Genomic DNA, 18,007 nt, shown 5'->3' with positions numbered 1-18,007 from the left:
AGGAACTTCTTGTCCTTCAACTTTCAGAGAATCTGTGCACTGAATTGAGAGGTCCCTAATATCCAACATTTAAAAAGAAACAGCATCTTGACAATCTGAGTGGAGTCTCTAAAGGGCAGATAAAAAAGTTATCAGGCAAGGAAACCCTCACTGATTTCAATTGGATGATTTAAAGTAAGGAAGCATCACTTTTGCCAGTAAATTCTTTTCTGCTCCCTGTCTGAGGTTACTGCAGCCACTTCAAAGAGCCCGCAATTACATTGCCAAGTATTTTGTAAAATGCAGCTCCCAACCAAAATCATTAAAAAATAAAAACACAAAGGGAAGCCTACCAGAAATTATTTAATGATGTCAAACTGTAACTGCAATCAACTCCTTACTCTGGGATGCACAGCAAGTCAAGACCTTCTTTGCGTCTGCTCTCTGTAACTTTAGTTCGTTGGAGCAGAAATTCCCTTTATATTTGTGTCTTGTGCAGTGCAGATAATGTCACCAGTGTTCTGCAAGCAGAGCGCTGCAGCACATCACCACCACTTTGTAGCTGATCACAGAAATGACTTGATGAACTTAAACCTTGCTTTCTAGAACTTGGATGTTCTTGGGAATTTTTGGTATCATAAACACTTAAACTGATGAAAAAACCTTCTGTAGGCTTACTGAAATAAAAATGAATGTCATTATATTGCCCGTGGTTTCAGTTTCCAAATTAGAACTTGCTATTGTCTTACCATAGGCACTAAGATGCAGTGGACAACTTTTTGCATGATCCGTTTTTCTAAATGAATTCTACGGGGTGTCACAATCTGTTAGTTAATAGTGGAAGTGGCCTGAAGGCTCCATAACAAACATAACCTTGAAAAATGGTAGCTGAAACAGTCTAAACGCACATCAAACCAACCGAAACAGTCATAACTCAGTAACCCCTTAGCACTGAGACACATCTGAAGCAGAACAAATGACTACTTTGAGCCTCAGGACATATTCTTACATGGGGACCTTTTGGGCTTCCTCCTTTTTTTGAGATACTGATTATCAATCAGTCTAAGCATTTAATAAACTATAGTTTAGGTAACACACTTTAAATTGCAGGACTGGTGTACCAAAAACCCGAATGTTGATGTGACACACAAATACATTCCTATTTTTGTATATTGTACTCTGGTCCACAAAAGCCCTCTAGGAGCTCATCAGTGTCCCATTCCAACAACCTAGAAAGAAGTCTCATTTAACTCCTTATCCAGACATATTACTGCAGCACAGCTATGGGGCGAACAAGGGCAAAGAAAGGACAGCAGTAGAGCAGTCTGACCTGTTGAGAAACAGAATCTGCAAAAAGCCAATACAAAGGGAGGGTAAGTATGGAAGGGGAAGGCCATTATCTTCAAAAGTGTATTGCAACTACAACTGTCTCTGAGCATCCCAACACAAATGCATTCTCATATACGAAAACCTGTCAAATGTAGAATAAGTGAAAAGATGTAAAGATAAAGATAGCTATATAAAGATAAAAGATAAAAGATCCCAAAATAGCAGTCATTATGTTGATTTCATTGCTTTTCTTAAATGCACACAAGCAAAGCCTCTAAGCACTAATCATGGCCAGCAGCACACTAAAAACAGTGCTGCAGCTTGCATTCCTGGCTCAAAAGTACTCACTTGGTATGGAAATTTACATCTATGATTAATTAGTTAAAATACAATGGGAGAAAGTGCATTATGGAAGAGAAGAATCACTGGATAATCTGAAAAAGTAACTGAGTAAGTGAGGGTGCAGAGTGATTTCAAATGAGCAGCCGCATGAGGTCTTGCTATTTTGCACGTGATCACATACAGTAAATTCACCCAAAACAATCAATTTCTGCGGGAAAATTAGAGGCATAGCTTACTCTAGCTAGTAGTGTATGGCCTGTATTCTCTACATGGCACCTCGTAAACCCTTACACAGAAAGCTGTGGATTACACATGCAGTAATGCGACCTCCATGGCTACCTGTTTTATTCTTGTAATTACTAGTCCTTTTGGGAGCAACTTTTGAACATTCACTGAAAACTTGGCTCCTCTTTTAACTTCAGGCCACTAAACCTAAAATCAAACAAGAGTTAGCAAAAGCTAACGGAGAATAAGCACCTTGTTTCATTATTCTTCTGTTTGACTTCTGTGCAATGGATAGCATCACTATGGTGGTACAACAAAGAGAGCCTCATTTGGAAGGGCCATAGGTGACCACAGTTCCGGCTGTCTGCAAAATAACATCAGCTGTTCCAACAGAAAAAAAAGCATACAAATAACGTTCATATCTAACAGCACATTACACATCTGAAAGTTACCCAGGATAAATCAACCTCACTCTATTAAAGCATTTAACCAGTCAACTGAAAAGGTTGTGGGTTTTGTTTCTGTTTTTTAAATAACACCTGTGGGTCTTCCCACAGTTGTTTTATGAAGTACTTCATAAAAACTGCAGCCTTACACACTTCCTGCATTTTTTAAACCGAAAATCTGGGATAACCACTCAGTGTATGGAATATTCAACTCTGGAAACTAAACAAACACCATCTCAATTCTTTGTGTAGAGAACCACACTTTACCACTCCAATACAAAGCCTTCCATGCAAGCCTAAATCCCATGAAAGAGTTTAAAAATAAAGCATCTTACATGCTACAGCAAAAATGGAGCACTGTTCATAATAATATGCCATTTACACTGCTTAGATCAAAAGCATTTATTTCTAAAGCCCACATTATACTGCAATATCCAGCACATCTACCAGCTGTATGTATTCTACAAAGTCCATCCAATCGTGCTCGTTTAACGTGTGCAGTGCTTTGAGCATGGAAGTCTGCATAAACCTGGCCTTTGAATCTGACAGCCTATTCTCTCATCTCTGATGCCTGAACAGTAACACTACCCAACTGTACTGCAAAATGGCCAGTGGCTTGATTTCTCACCAAATAAGTTTCACAAAGTTCCTTCTACTAAATAATGCATCCATTTGCAGGCTGTTATTTTACTTTATTGTCAGGAGTCAACCCTAGAGACTCTGCACATAATCTACTTGTGCTACTCATATTACTCTTTTTAAGAGACGTTAAATACTCTTAATTTCAGGAGTAACAGCTGCTGCCTTTGGGTGCATTTTTGAGAATATTAATATTTCATATATTATATATCAGTTAATAAATATCATCGGTTCATATCTATCAATTAATAGTTCATATTCTGATTCTAAACAGTAGGTGTTCAGATGAAAGCTCCAGGATTTGAATTAACTCTCAACATTTTCCTCTGCTGAGAGTGCAACTGCTGCTGGTCACTTTAACAGTATTGGCAACTGTTCCCCTCTCAACAACCACTTATCCTTATCTTAGTAGGGATGATCTGCCTCTGCTTAGACCCTGAGATATCTAAACTGCTGATTAAAGTTGCGGTTCTGGTCTATGACAAGGGACTGAGCAGTCTGCAGTGAGGTGTCAGTTCAACTGGGCATTTCACACACCGTAGTGTTCCAGGCAGAAGGGGAAGGTCAGTTCTGCTTCACATGCTTGCCCAATGCTTACCCTGTGCAATGACATCCCATGTTGATATGCCACCAAGATACTCTCCACCCAGAGAGTGCAAGCACTCCTTCAGGGCACGGGGAGAGCCTCAGGGTCTTGTACCTCAATCTTGTCCCACTCAGCAAGCAAACAAAAAAACCCTCTGGCTGAACAATGTTTTCTTACTCTTGCTAATGCATGTTTCCAAGATGAGACTCATCATCAAACAGCTACAAGAACCACACAGCTCAGCATGCCCTAAACTCTGAGGACTCCAAACATTCCAGGCATTACCTTTTGCAAGAAATTATTTGAATGGATCATCTCTCTTTTATTGTCAGAATAGTGCCATTGCTGAGGACTGAAATAATTAATAGAGGTGAAGTATCCAGATGTTTTAAGCCACATTGTCACTCATGTCCCTGGTTCAGCGCCTCTCCGAGACTCAAAATGAATTAGGCTGTTAGCAGGCTGGTTTCACTTGCACCTTTTCTACATTCAGTAACTTGCAGAACCTTCAAACCTCTGATTCCATTCAGGTTATAAACTTCGTATGAAGAAAACAGGGTTGTGCTTCACCGATTCTGAATAAAAGCTTAATTAATACACTACTGGCAATTTTAGACATGCTGGACAAGCATTTCTCAATTTCTCAAATGGTTGTGAACTCAGTTGTACTTTACCTAACTACACAGGACAGAGTTGGGAGCTTACAGATGACCAGAATAATCACGAATGTGAAGGAAAGCTTCAGGTACTGAAAAAAAACCACAAAACAATCCCAGCTGCAGAAATGGCTTAAGACAGCAGGCACAAGCATGCAATGCCTATCTGAACGCTGCGACATTTTTAGGAACGTGCCCCCAATTCTCTTATGACCAGAATGGCAAAGTGTTGTAAATATATATGCCTCAGATGCATTCTCTGGTTTTTACCTATTACAAACTAAATACATAACCCCATTTATTTGATCAGGAATACTATTACAGTTCATTTATCAGATTATTACAATCTGGCTAAATACCAAACACAAACATAACAGTTTAAATCCCATTCAACTTGCACTTTGTACCTCAAAGCAGAGAGTTACATTGAAGTCCTCAGTGCTTTTTACAAAGATGCGCAAGGAGTGGTTTCAGCTGCTGTTTGCTCATTTTCATGGCCAAAATTATTACCTCCTTTCAGACCCTGCAACCAGAAGCTGTACTGAAGCAGTCATCTCAATAACACTGATAAAACAGGTAGCAATCTCTGTTAAAAAGTAAGAGAAATTCTTTTACCAAGCTAACAGTCCATCAACTGCCTTTAGTAAGAGTCATCACCAGCCATGTCACATAAAAGGCTTGAAATCTTGCCAAAAGTTTACAGAAGATGTAGGAATGAAGATCTTCTCCATGGCAAGGAAAGGTCTAACCTGTGTCCAGAAGCAGAACTCAAAATTTTTTGGATCTCTTGGTCATGCTTACCTTTTATAACAACTTAAAGCTGATTTTTTTTTATTTTTATTTTTTTTGTCTCTTGACAACATACTCAGGAATAAATATACTTTATACCACAACATTTTGTCCATTACTTACGTATTCAGTTTCATGGATTCCCTGTCTCTAGAGGTAAGAAATGAGCAAGCACATATGACAGCAGGTGTTAATTACACATAAAAAAAGTGTATGTATATTTCGTCTTCCGCTCATTACTACGCTTTGCAGAGACAACACTTAGAACACAACACCAGCACCAGGCTACAAGGTCGGGTCTCACTCTGAGGCATTTCAAAATATTTGAACATTACACCAGTGACAAGAATATGAATGAGGTCTTTGCAACAAACACAAACATTCAGAGAGACAGGAAAAACACACCTCTGTCACCTGTGCTGTCAGTTGGTGCCTTAAAAAAAACATGTTTTTAGACAAACACCGAAGGGGGGGGGGGGGGGAGGAGGAAGGTGCAAAGAAGAAAGGGACATAAAGCAGGATTTTAAACTGCACATTCACCTTTACAAAAGCCAAAATGAAATCATTGGCCCGCTCCTGCAGACTCTTACCTTAAAACAACATTTCTCCAGAAATGAGGCTTGCCTGCCTTGTGAGTTACAGAAGTTGACAGCAGCAGCTCACCTCAACACCAATCAGCACTAGTTTAATTCTTTCAAGGCCGAAGAAAAAAAAATCTAAAATTAACAACTAAAATCTTGTTCACAATGCTCAGAACAAGAAAACTGCTAACTCCTCCGGAGCTTGAAAAGGGCTGTAAAGAACCGTAGTGAGGAATTAATACGCAGAAGATGGGAACTGGGGCGACTGAGAATGTCCCAAGAAGACAGAGGAGACCAAGGGAATCGTCCTTCCAAAAAGCCTGAGGAAATGCCTTGCAGGAAAGCACACAATTTAGACATAGAATGGTATCTTTTTTTTTTTTTTTTTTTCCCCAAACCAATTTCTCTCCCCCTTAGTTCCACTCCTAAACTTGCTTGCTGCCATGTATCAATGCATTCCTTCAAGCACCTTTTTCTTCTGTGCCTCATTTTCTCTCCTTTCTCTTCTGGTTTTCATTCTTTTATCTGCTTCTTCTACCTATGCCTTCTCCTCCTTTTCTATTTTGTTCACTGTTCTCTTTCGATGCCCAACACTTTTTTTTCTCCCTCTGCTGCCTACAATGCCTTCTTCTCACTTGGTCATTCTGTATGACTCCTCTTCTTAGGAGAATACCCTTCTCACTTCTACCATTTCACCTTTCCCCCTCAGGGACACCATTGTCTTCTCCCGGGCCATCGTTACTTCCCTCCCTTTCCTGTCTTCAGTCTGCAGAGTTTGACCCCAGAATCGCAGCTTGGCTCAATGCCCCGTGCACTCTCTGGCATAACCTCTCAACCTCAGTGAGGAGCGTCTTGCTGGTCAAACAGGCTGGTGACAAAAGCAAGAGAGGCAACAATAGTACCTTACTCACATGGGTGCTGTTTGGTCTCATGTCCCTTTGTTCAGCTGGAGTGAGATAGATAAGATTTTTGAAGAGGGGACATGATTGACGCCAAAGAAGAATCCCTGTTCTCAATGAAGTGCTGAGAAAGGCATTTTTCATTCACTTCATGCAACCATTTGATATTTATGTGACCTGTAGACATGCAACCAGCATGATGGCTGGCAATCAAAAACCCATTCTGAGGTATTCTGGGAGCACAGGGATGGTAGGAAGCAAGCAATCGACTTTTCATTGATGTGCTCCATGGCTAAATTACCTCGGAGACAGAGAATTTGAGTTTTATATTACCTGACAACCCTACCTGACACTCCTAATGCTGCTGAACATGTTAGTCTACTCTGCACTTGAGTTCAGACACAGACTTGGCAGGAAAACAACAACAAGCACATCAAAAGCCAACTTCCATATATTAGTTAAAAAAACAAAGTTTCAAGTCACCCCAAGCTCCATCTGTACAGCTTAGCCCTGAAAATCTCTAGATGTGTATTTTCAGGAACCCCAAGACTGGGCTATTAGTGTTAATTTCATTATGACACAGATTAAGCTATCATCTGTGTCCCTGATTCTCCAAGCTTAACAATGAAAAACAGACTATTAAAATTTAATCCAGTGTAGCAGCCAGCTGCCAGAAAACATGGACAGGCTCCGAATGTAGAAAGAACCATGTGCTCCCTGCAAAGCAGTTATTCTCTCTCAGATTTCTGAGTAAATGTGGAAGGACACAAATACACAACCCCCTGAACTCAGAATATCCAAATTAACAGACTTCCTTCCTGCCAGGATAAAGTTCATTAAACTCCCTTCAAATACAGCAGATTAACTGTAATTGATCACATACAGAGTTGGATGGAGCTGGAAAATGAGCTGGTTTAGAGATGTAGCAAACAGTTAAAAGCAGCTGAGATGTTTCATTCTGTATTCTTAATAAAGACAAACAGCGAGCACATTTCTTATTACTTCTGGGCTTAAAAAATAACAGCGATAAAATCAAATAAGAGCTACTAACATTCTGCTGGCTTCAGCAGCTATCAAAACAGAGTCTGGCAAATGGCCCCATTTTGATCAGGAACACAGAGTTTTAGCAACCAAAACAGAGACAATTTCCTTCCAATCAAGTTCCTTGTTGCTCACTGATCCCTTCCACTCTTCCCTGCCGCAAGGAAGCGTGATTCTACATATCCAACCACCTCTGAAGGGAAGCCAAGATTTCTGAATGCCTCCACTTCTGTCGTCTTCATCTCTGCCTGAGTTTGCCAGAATGCTTTATGATACAAGTCTGAGCATCTCTGTCCTTTGACATTTTCACTTTCCCATTCACATCACTAAAAAGAAAGTTATTAGGACTATGACACGCATTTATCCCCCAAATGCCACGATTTCTTTTTTGTGTTTCACACTACCCTAGCATAAGCTATTGAAGCACCGCTATGTCCCCACTCTAGGAGGAACCAGCAAATGTACTTCTCAACCCACAGACTGGAGGCTGTTCCCCTTTCACTAGGGCTTATTTTATTGGTGCTTCTTCAACATTGAGAGGATTATTCATGGAATAAGACACATCAGAAAGAGGAAAACATTCACCGTCCACTCCGAGTCACTGCAAATTTTTGACAAGAACCTACAATCCCCACTTGTTTCTACCAACTTGTAAGATTTGCTCTTCCTCTCAAATGACATGTTCTTTCCATATAAAAGCAGTAAAAAACCATCCAAGTGCCTCCTGAGGAGACAGCTTCTGAACACATCTGAATCACACGGAGCTGGGACACTGAAACTGAACAACAAAGTGGCATTATCTTACACTTCTTTCCCTGTGAGTTTGTAAATCTACATACACATGTGCCAGAACAGGCTTGTTCACTAATGCAGCAATGAGAAAAACACACACAATGCCCTCAAGCTGGTTCCGGCTCAGCTCTGTGAACCCTTGGACTATCTTTTGACAACTCCCTGCTTTCACAGTGCTCTTCTCATTCAAACCATGAGAACTTGAAACAAAAGCAGGAACGGAGATGAACAAAACTATAGGCTATGATTCTGCTTGAGATCCCTGGTGTTCTCTTTGCAAGGATGTGTGTAAGGATCCTGGTGTAAAGATCCAAAGAAAAATGGCATAATTTCTCTGGTGAAACAAAGCAAGCAAGACACTGCACAACCCATTTAACTTCCATGCAAAATGGTGGAACAGACGACCCAAAGATGGCATGGGGAAAACTACAGAGAAACGTGCCATTCCTCCTTGCAACTTCGAGGCGTGGAAGTGAGCAAGCTGACTGAGGCCTTGGGATTTGGGTCCCCAGCATCTCAGAGCCTCACGGGCTGTTTCCCTGCCAAGCAGCCTCCCAGTGTGTGGCAGCAGCATGGAACAGGACAGTGTGCCCCCATCCGCCCCACAGCTTTTATCAGGACCAGTCCGCAGCTCCCAGCAGATGCTTTCCATCTGGAGCCGCACGAGCAGGAACCCCTCTGTTGATGCTTTCTGAACAGTGTCTTTAATACTCGGTATCTGTCCACCACAGGTGAGCTACCTGTCTGCTCTCGTGAAAGTCTACCTTCCTGCCTTTTGGTTTCCCATCAGCTATGGTATCCAATGAGAAGCCCTTGGGGCAGCCCCAAATGCCAGCATCCCTCAAGCCCACCATCCTCGAGCTCTCTCTTACGTTACTTGCCCCATACTGGGGTCTCCAGATGCCTGCGGAACCATTTCAGTTTATTCCTTAAAAAAGGCATTTTCCTGCATGTCCATCAAGAAAAGGGAGAGAGCACAAAGCCATGGAAGTGCCATCATTTAGACACCTTTCAACCCACCTCAAGCAGAGGCCAGTCAGAATTTGATCCAGACCAGAAGATTTTTCCAAGGCTTTTAAAATACACTTACAGCACCTCCAGCAGGGGCGTGGAAAAACCATGTTAAGTGTTTGACAGGGCCTACAGAGAGTTAAGGAAGTACAGATGTAAAAAGCTGATGCCCAGTGCTGTCAGCAGTACTTAATTATTGCTAATTCTTGCTCTAATAACTCTTCACACACACAATGGTGCATTTATTAATTTTAACAAGTATGACTATTTTGTTAATCATCAGTAAGGTACATGGGATCTAAAGCAAGGGAGGTTTCTGGACAAGAATAGGGGAGGAGGTACAGATTCCCTGTTTAATTTAGCAACTGTTGCCATGGAAATATCTATTTTTTACTGACTGCTGATGATTATCTCATGTTTGAAATGTGATTTACGCATATTCTACATGAGAGCAGGGATGCATATTTATAGATGAACAAACTGTGGTATTTCCAACGTTAAAATGCAGCATGCTTCACACAGGTCTCACAAAAACATCATTTGTCACAACAGACTATTAATTATGCAAATATATTGGCCTCTTAGTATATGTAACCCAATTACCAGAGCAAAGCAGCAGGTCTTCCCAGATCTGAAATAAACAGGAACAGGAAACATAAAGCAACTCCCATTTTCTTCCTCGTCTTCTTCCCATGAGGGGGAGAGACAGAAGCAGAGGCTGGCTGGTCCAGCAGCTGCTGTTGTTGCTGACTTCCACATGCACAGGCTGCATGAAGACATGGAAGATATTCAGGAGTCTGCTACAGCAAGATTTTTGTCAATTTCTTCATATGGGCTTTTGTGCCCAAAACTCATTTCTGGAAAAAAAACACCACCAACAACAAAAAAAAACCCTAAAAACGAAACAAGAAACCAATGTTCCTCCACAAAGTTAAATGTCTTGTCTCTATTGGCTTTGTCCTGGCACATGCCTGCTAGTCAATCACATACCATTCCACACACCCTTCTATTTTAAATAACCGAGTTACACCAAAGAAACCATGGGGATAATACACTTGTGTGCTCGTTGATTTCTTTTGTGAAATCAACAAATTGTATTTTGACTCAAGGGATGTCATGAATTTCATCCCATCCCATTCCTTTTGATTTCTCCTTCAAACATTAAGGTCACAAAGTGATGTTTTCTTTATCAGTAGCAGTGGAAAACAGTGAATGAGGACAACAAAGCTGAAAACTAGATGAGCGACAGTGACTAAAGTTACTTCAAATATAATAAAAAAAATTTCTTACTGCAGGCTAGCAGAACAAAACACATAGCCCTGTGAGAACATCCCAGCAGCCAGAAGAAAGGACTTTTCTAACAAAGAGGACAAAACAATAACTTTAGCACAGAGCAACTTACACTAGTCCTGAAGACGGTGTCTAAGAATCAAGGAAATGAGCGCAGTATCTTCACACTTAAATACTGCATTTTTACACACAGAGTTGCAGTGCAGCTCCTGAGCACTGGGGGTAAAGAGCTGTTCCTGTGGTGTGGGAAGACAAATATTTGTGGGCAGCAGCAGGTATAACTATCTCATCTACCCGTGAAAGACCCCAGATGTCCTCTAACTTTATATTTAAGGCTGATTCTCATGATGAACACAAAGGTAGAGGAAGAAGAAACTGCAGCGTTCACTTGGCATTCTGGTTGAGCAACTGCTAGATGCTGTGCCCATCAACTGCATCATGCTGTGTGACCGGTTGAACTAAGGTACCCACCGTTACCAGACACATACAATATAAAATACTTAAAATTGCTAGAAATATTCCTCTCTTTGGCAGCTTTTGACTTGGCTGTTATCTGTTGACCAAGTTATCAAGAAGAAACTTGACACTGGAAGAAACACCACTAGAGAGAAGTTTCTTTTCCTCAGGTAATAAAGGTACTTAACGCTGGTTATGAACAAGTTCTTGTTACACCTGCACCTAAAAAAAAGACTACACAGATACGTGAAAAATCCCAAGTAAAAAAGAAGAATTTCTGTTTTAGAATTAAAAATAGTTATAGCTATGCAGCAATGGATAACTAGATAAATTAAAAAAACTGCTGAATGCCAGACTTACGGTGCGAAAAGCAATGTACAGTTGCAGAGCTGGCCCTAAGTCAAAACAACCCAAAGTCCCCATACTGACCAGACCAGCCAGCTGCGCAACAGCAGGCTCAAAGTAAGGGAAGGAGAAACTAACTGCCCAAGTTCAAGTAAGCACAGAACAACAGCTCCCATAAATAAATTGAAAAGAGACTTGGTACTTGGACAGAGACACCCAGAATCTGTCCAACACACAAAGCAGCAGCAGAAATGCTGAAAATCACAACTGTTGTCCCACGCAAAAAAAAAAAAGTAATCCAGCCAATAACAGATCTACACATTCGTTGTTGAATTTTGATGCGCTCATGCTATTCTTCTGTACGTGGTAACATAGATTAAGAATAATTACAAAGTAAAATGGTTTTTAAACTATCATTTAAGAGGGCAAATAGACAGCAAGCCATCCGTGGATTGCCTTAACCCTTTCTTTGCATGTTAACACGTGAAGCACAGACATGCTCCCCTGTCACGATGCAAGCTCTTAGCCTGGCTTCTTGGGTCTGCTCCTGCGTGTTCGGTCTCATTTCTGAACCCTGCAGCAGGGTGAGGAACCCACCAGCTGACTGGAAGATGAATCCAACAGTTAAGGTCAAGACAATACATGTATGCATTTCAAGTTTGGCACTGCAGCTACAATTCTCCTACTGTCCTACGACTGAAAAAGGTATCAAAGGTATTTAAAAACTAGCTGACCATTGTGTTTGTAATAAATGGAGATCATGGAAGAGTCACTTGTAAAATTCCTCACTAAAATGATTACCAAGACCAAGGGCACCCTTGAGTTCTCTCTCTCTCATTAGAAATGGTATATTTTCAAAACCAACTGGATAGATGTATAGAGTTAAAGCTAGCGTGCATTATAACCTTACTGTAGTTGAAGACACACGGGACCAAAGAAGAGCCGATTACACAATCCCCAGAAATGCTGGGAAAGTAGAAAACTTAGGGAGTAAGCCCAATAAATACATCAAATGCTGAGTCACCACTGTCATATGTGGATGCAGAAATATGTCCTTTGCAGTGACAGTGACAGATGGAGGAAGATGCACATACAGAGCTGGTAAAAGGAGGGGCTGAAGCAAGCAAGCCCACTCGGTGGGTTGACAGCCTGGCAAAAGCTGCGGAGAGGCACAGGGAAATGGGATGCATACAGATTTCAGAGACCTTGACAACGCCAGCCCAAGACAGCAATCATCAGTTCCCATGCCAGACATTCCACACAAATTGCTAAAGACATACATAGTAATCTATACAGACACTAACAAATCAGCTCAGATAATCAACTGTCTGAACCACGTACTCTGGTGAAAAAAATGTATGTTTTTCCATCTATCTACTTATTTTTGGCAATCAAATCAGCTGACAAAGTCTTTTTGCAAATGAGCACTGAAAGACCTGAAGGCGTTGCCGGCATTCACATAATAGCTGATGACATGGTAACAGCAGCAGCTCGGGGACAGACTGAAGCTAGACATGGCAACAGCCCAAGCAGAACACACCGGGGTCATTCCAGATAAAACCTGGTTTGTGTAAGACCACAAACGCCTGGGACACCTGCTCTTTTCTGACAGAGCCTACCCAGTGGGGCTGAAGCTACTGCTAAATAAAATAGTAAAGGCATTTCAGAAGATCCAGTTAGGGAATATGCCAGGTTTAACCTTTTTTTTTTTTTTTTTGACTGCTGTGGCAATTGCTACATTACACTCAAGGTTGTAAAGACCGAGCTCGGAGAAGTTAAGAGTTAAGATCAGCAACACATGGATGGGATTAATCAGGGAGTGGTCAGCACTGTTACAATAATGGCTACTGGAAATGCTCGAGTGGGAGGGAGTCCGAAAATGAAGATGCATTCACTTAGCAATACACTGCAGCACTCTTTTTAAAATTTATCATGAATAATCATTAGAGTGCTTCTGGGTGGAGGCAGGGAGAATTTCACATGACCCAGATCCTGGCTGTAAACCTACACAGATGGGATTATAGCTGGCTCGTATCTCATAGCAAGAGCTCTGTTTCTGAATTACGCCTTTTACTTCACTCCTGGTCTCCAATACTGGGAAGCAACGACATTGCAAGTTCAGCAACTTCAGCCAGCAAACATGCTGGTATTGCTATGGTTGAAGAAAACTACGATGTAAATGCAGCTAGGCATGGGGGAGACGTATAGTGGAGGGAAGACTGATTTCTGCCCATGGAAACTTTTTTTTTCCTACATTGCAATTAGATTTTCATGTATTCTAGCTTAATGTAGTCAGTTCTTAATGCTGTGCTTAAAATTAAGTACCTGAATAGTCTGATTAAGGCACTGTTCAATTGCTTAGATTTGTCGGGATGATTCAGTTGCTTAAAATTAAGTATGCATACAATTATCTTGTTAAATCGCGCTGTCTCTTTAGTCCTGGGGGTAGTAGTGGATTCAGAAACACTACTCGCAGTAACAATAATGCAAATAGAGGGTAGAATGCTGTTGAATACTGTTTCCCATAACAAGAATTAAGTAGTTGACAGATGCTGTTATTTCTCAAATCAAAATTGAAGAACTGCAGACTAACAATGCGGGTGACTACACCTAATTTACTATTTCTTCAATTCCAATTCCCAAAGCCTGAATACATTGCCTGTCTTGCTTCTCTCACCTTCTGTTTCTCTTATTAGTCCTCCTAGAAGCAAACTAGAGTTCCTTTTACTCTACTAATAACACAGAAAGTGTAGCAAAATGGTTATATTCATTCCTATTAGAAAAACTCTTCCTTATCATACTTGTTCACTACTAATAATAATTAAAAAAAAAAAAAGGAACTGAGAGCACTATTTTAATTTCTTTCTCCTTCCATAGTAATCAGGTACCGAACACCGTCTCAATTGCCCCTTTAATCTGTGGGTCAAATATTAACAGGCTTGAATGCAAATTCTATTAACTAATTAATTTAGGGCCGAACATTGCTTAGATATGGTAAGCATTTGAAATTCTAATGGACATGAAGGTTAAATAGTTGTCAAAAAACAAAAAAAATCAGTTGTCTCCTTATATCTAAATTACCTCACAGGAAATAACAGGTTCCTCAGTCAAGCTAAATGTTTTGTGTATAAACCTGGAGCCTTGAATTTACAATACATACAGGCAGATTTACATACACCATACAACAACATACTTGCCAGTACATGCAGAAGCACCTTTTGAGCCCTAGGGACATAAACTGCCAATCACAGTGAATGGCACCAACTTTGTGAGCTTCCCTCATACCACAGTAACAACTGTGATGGCACTTGTGACAAGTACCAGCACGCAGTTCCAGAAGGTCACTGCCTACAGTCAGAAGACATCTGCAGCCTTCAGACACTGAAATTCTCCCTCTTTGAAGGGTTGGGCCTTTTAACTTCTTGGTGGCTTTATTACTTTTCATGATGGACTGCTTTCAGGTGTTTTTTTTCCTTATTTTTTCCCCCCTTCTACTCTGTGTGATTTCCTTGTTTTTTCTTTCTTTCCCTGCTACAGTGGGAAAGAATTTCCATTTAGCTACCTGCAATAATTTATTCTGCATTTCCTGCTGCAGTGCAGGTTAGCATATATTTAATTTGGTTGGTTATATGTGCTTTCTGTGTACTCATTCAAAAAAAAAAAAAAGTCTGCTTTTATTTAGCCCAGCAAATCTACTCTGTTGTTTTATTTGTTAAATGCATCTTAAGTTCTATCTACTTTCAAAAGGACAGACAAGTTTTCCTTCTGTTAGCACACAACTGATGATATGAGGATTTCTTTTCATGCATACGTATGTAGCGACACATGCCTTGAGCACAGACAAGCTGTAGAGAGGCTAAGCACAAAGCCTTTGCTCTGAGGAAATGGGAATTATTCTGAGGAGCTGAAATGACACATGAAATCCTTTAAATGCAGCCTGGGCAAGTTGTCAAGGGCTGGTTCAAAGTGCTAGATCCCAGCCATGATTCAGGAACTTGCTGTCCCAACAGGGGAGCTGCAAAATAATTAACTGAGGCTGCTACATTGCCCAGCCACAGCTGGTGGATTGCTTTCATCATCACCCACTACAGGCCATGCTCCTCAGCTCACTTTTTGTTACTAAATCTTACTATTTACGGCTCAGTCCAGCTACCTGTACTTCACAACCATGGCCTGCTCAGTTGGAGCAGTGTCCAGGAGTTCCCCTGGGCAATAGTTGTCGACTTCCTTAAGACTCGTTTGCCCTCAGTTCTGTTTACCCAACCATAAAATAGAGGCAATAACACTTATTTTTCAGAGTTGATATGAGGTTTATTAAAGCTTGTTTAAGTGCTTTGTTATGCTTGAATGAAAAAGGAAATTATTATTATCATTTTTAATGAAGCTTAATTATCAAAGTGTTAACATAGGCATGTTAGAAAAATGAACTCTGAATTGTGAGCCAGCAATTTAACGCGCTTTCTCTTTAAACAGTACAACAATTTCATATTCATCTTGCTATCACTAATCTTCACTTTTCCCAATTGCACAATTGTTTCCCACATTAAAACTAAGACAAGGCAATATGTAAATTATATTTGGCATCTTAACTCTGCAGAAGGAAACAATACCTGCTACATTACTTGGTGACACGTCATCACTTGAATGTTGATTAAAAAATTGGCCTGCAGATAAAACTATCCTGGTTGCTATATACTAATTTAAGCCACACATCTGTCTGTCATTGGCTGAACTTCTAACCTGGGAAACAAGTTATCTTGGTGATGTGCTATACCAGCCTGAAATTTGTAATAGGATTCTCTTGCAATTTTATACACAAATCCTAGACAGTACGCTTTCTTTAATCAGGTAACAATACAAAATCTTTTCTTAAGTGGCTTGTTTGGAAAACAACTTAGGACTAAAAAGTATGTAATACTGAGGATTGCTCAATTCTTTCATTACAGAATCTGTACCAAATAACCTGCTTATATTTGACATAGCAAATTGTCAAAACAGGTATTGATTCAAATCCTCATCCCTAAATCTTCTGTAAATATGTTCTATTAGCTTAAACTCTGTCACTTAGACAATGTATGCAAACAAATAAAGAACTCCAGGCTCATCTTTAAATAACAAATAAAAGGAAATGTCAACTATCCCACCTCATTTCCACACACAACCCCCCCTCAAGTCTATTTGTACTTCAGAAGCTCCTCAGAAAAGGTAAATCACCATAAAAATTGTTTCAATGAGCCACTGCTCACAAATCCTCTAAGAGGATAAACAGTGGAGGTTAAAACAATGCATCTTGAAAAAAGCTCCTCTGCACTTGTGCTACTCCCTGCCCAAAATTGCTATCTCTTTGGGAAAGCATGTGTGGTTTTCCCATCTTCCAGGGGACTTCACTCAAGGCAAAGATTAGACTCATTTTCAACGACTCAAGGGTCTGATGCTTACTCAGACTTTCCTACTCCAAACTTCAGTCACAGATCAAGGTTGTAGTCTAAACAACTATTTCACCTGCAGATAACTGATGGTACAGGTTCGCTTGGCAGATTTTCATGGGATACTACCCTTAGCTGCTTGTTCTACTCAATAACTCAGTTGATGAAGGCTTAATATTACATTAGCTGCAGCCTTTTTCTGCCCTCTCATTCAAACACCCTTTACATTGTCCTCTCTGTTTCTGGACTGCTACTTATGCTAGCATAGCGCACTTGTCAGCAATACATATCAAACGTTTAATGATAGTCACTATATAATAATATATATGAGAGACTCCTGACAAGGAAGAAAAACAAGAATACATGTGTCAGGTACAGCATCAAAACTACCTTGTCTGGCACTTAGAACAACATCAGTGCTGCCATTTCTCTTTGCTCAGCAGCATCTTCCCTTTCCCTTACCCTTGTTTTTACTCCAATGGGTTACATCTCAATACCAAACACAGCACTTTGCAAACAAACATGCATGTATTTATCACATGCAATGACAAATCAATTCTTTCACTGACTTAAGTTTCTAACCTGCAGAAGGAAAAAAAACCCTGAAAGGTAGCTATGATTTACAGTTTGTCTATTTGGACTACAGGCCTGACAAGTCAATGCAAATAAGCAATGCTAAAGATGCACTGTGCTAGAGAATTAAGCCATAAAATTCTCTGGCATATGGAACAGTGCCAAATACCACATGTGCACAAAAAAGGCCTAGCTCTGCGCCCTGTGTAAGGAGCTCTGAATTCCACAGATTTACTGCATTTTATACCTCACAATGCAAAGTTGCAGTAAACCACAGTATAGCTCGCTTTTTTAAAAACAAATAGGTCCCCATTATATGCATTATGAAGACGCCATCATTAGAAAGCTGACATTTAACATGAAAAAAATACAGTATAAAAGGACTAAGTGCAAGGAAAAGAGTTTAATATCAAAGCAACACCATTTTCTGATGGTAAGCATGATCAATTTAATGGCACTATCTGCTCTTTTTGCTAAGTATTTTGGACCTTGCCCTAACTGAAAGAATATGCTTGCATCACAAATTATAGTCATGTTTAACACTGACTCATGTAATACTAAAACCATCAACAAATTCTTACTTATTCTGATAACTTACTAAC

General features: G+C 40.3%; 1 protein-coding gene across 14 annotated transcripts in view; it reads right to left on the bottom strand.

The window, feature by feature from the left end:
• Positions 1–18,007, bottom strand: part of MAPK10 (mitogen-activated protein kinase 10) — a 155,178-nt gene that overhangs the window by 97,513 nt on the left and 39,658 nt on the right. Inside the window, exon 3 of one of the 14 annotated variants that reach the window (XM_083833889.1) lies at positions 5,582–5,682. The exons of the other annotated variants lie outside the window; for them this stretch is intronic. The gene's annotated coding sequence lies outside the window, so the exon portion shown is untranslated. The remainder of the gene's footprint in view (positions 1–5,581; positions 5,683–18,007) is intronic. 14 annotated transcript variants of the gene reach the window in all.

Source organism: Anser anser (assembly GCF_964211835.1).
Source record: "Anser anser genome assembly, chromosome: 4".
NCBI lineage: Eukaryota > Metazoa > Chordata > Aves > Anseriformes > Anatidae > Anser > Anser anser.
Note: the sequence above shows the minus strand (reverse complement) of the source record. Positions and strands in the feature narration are given on the sequence as shown.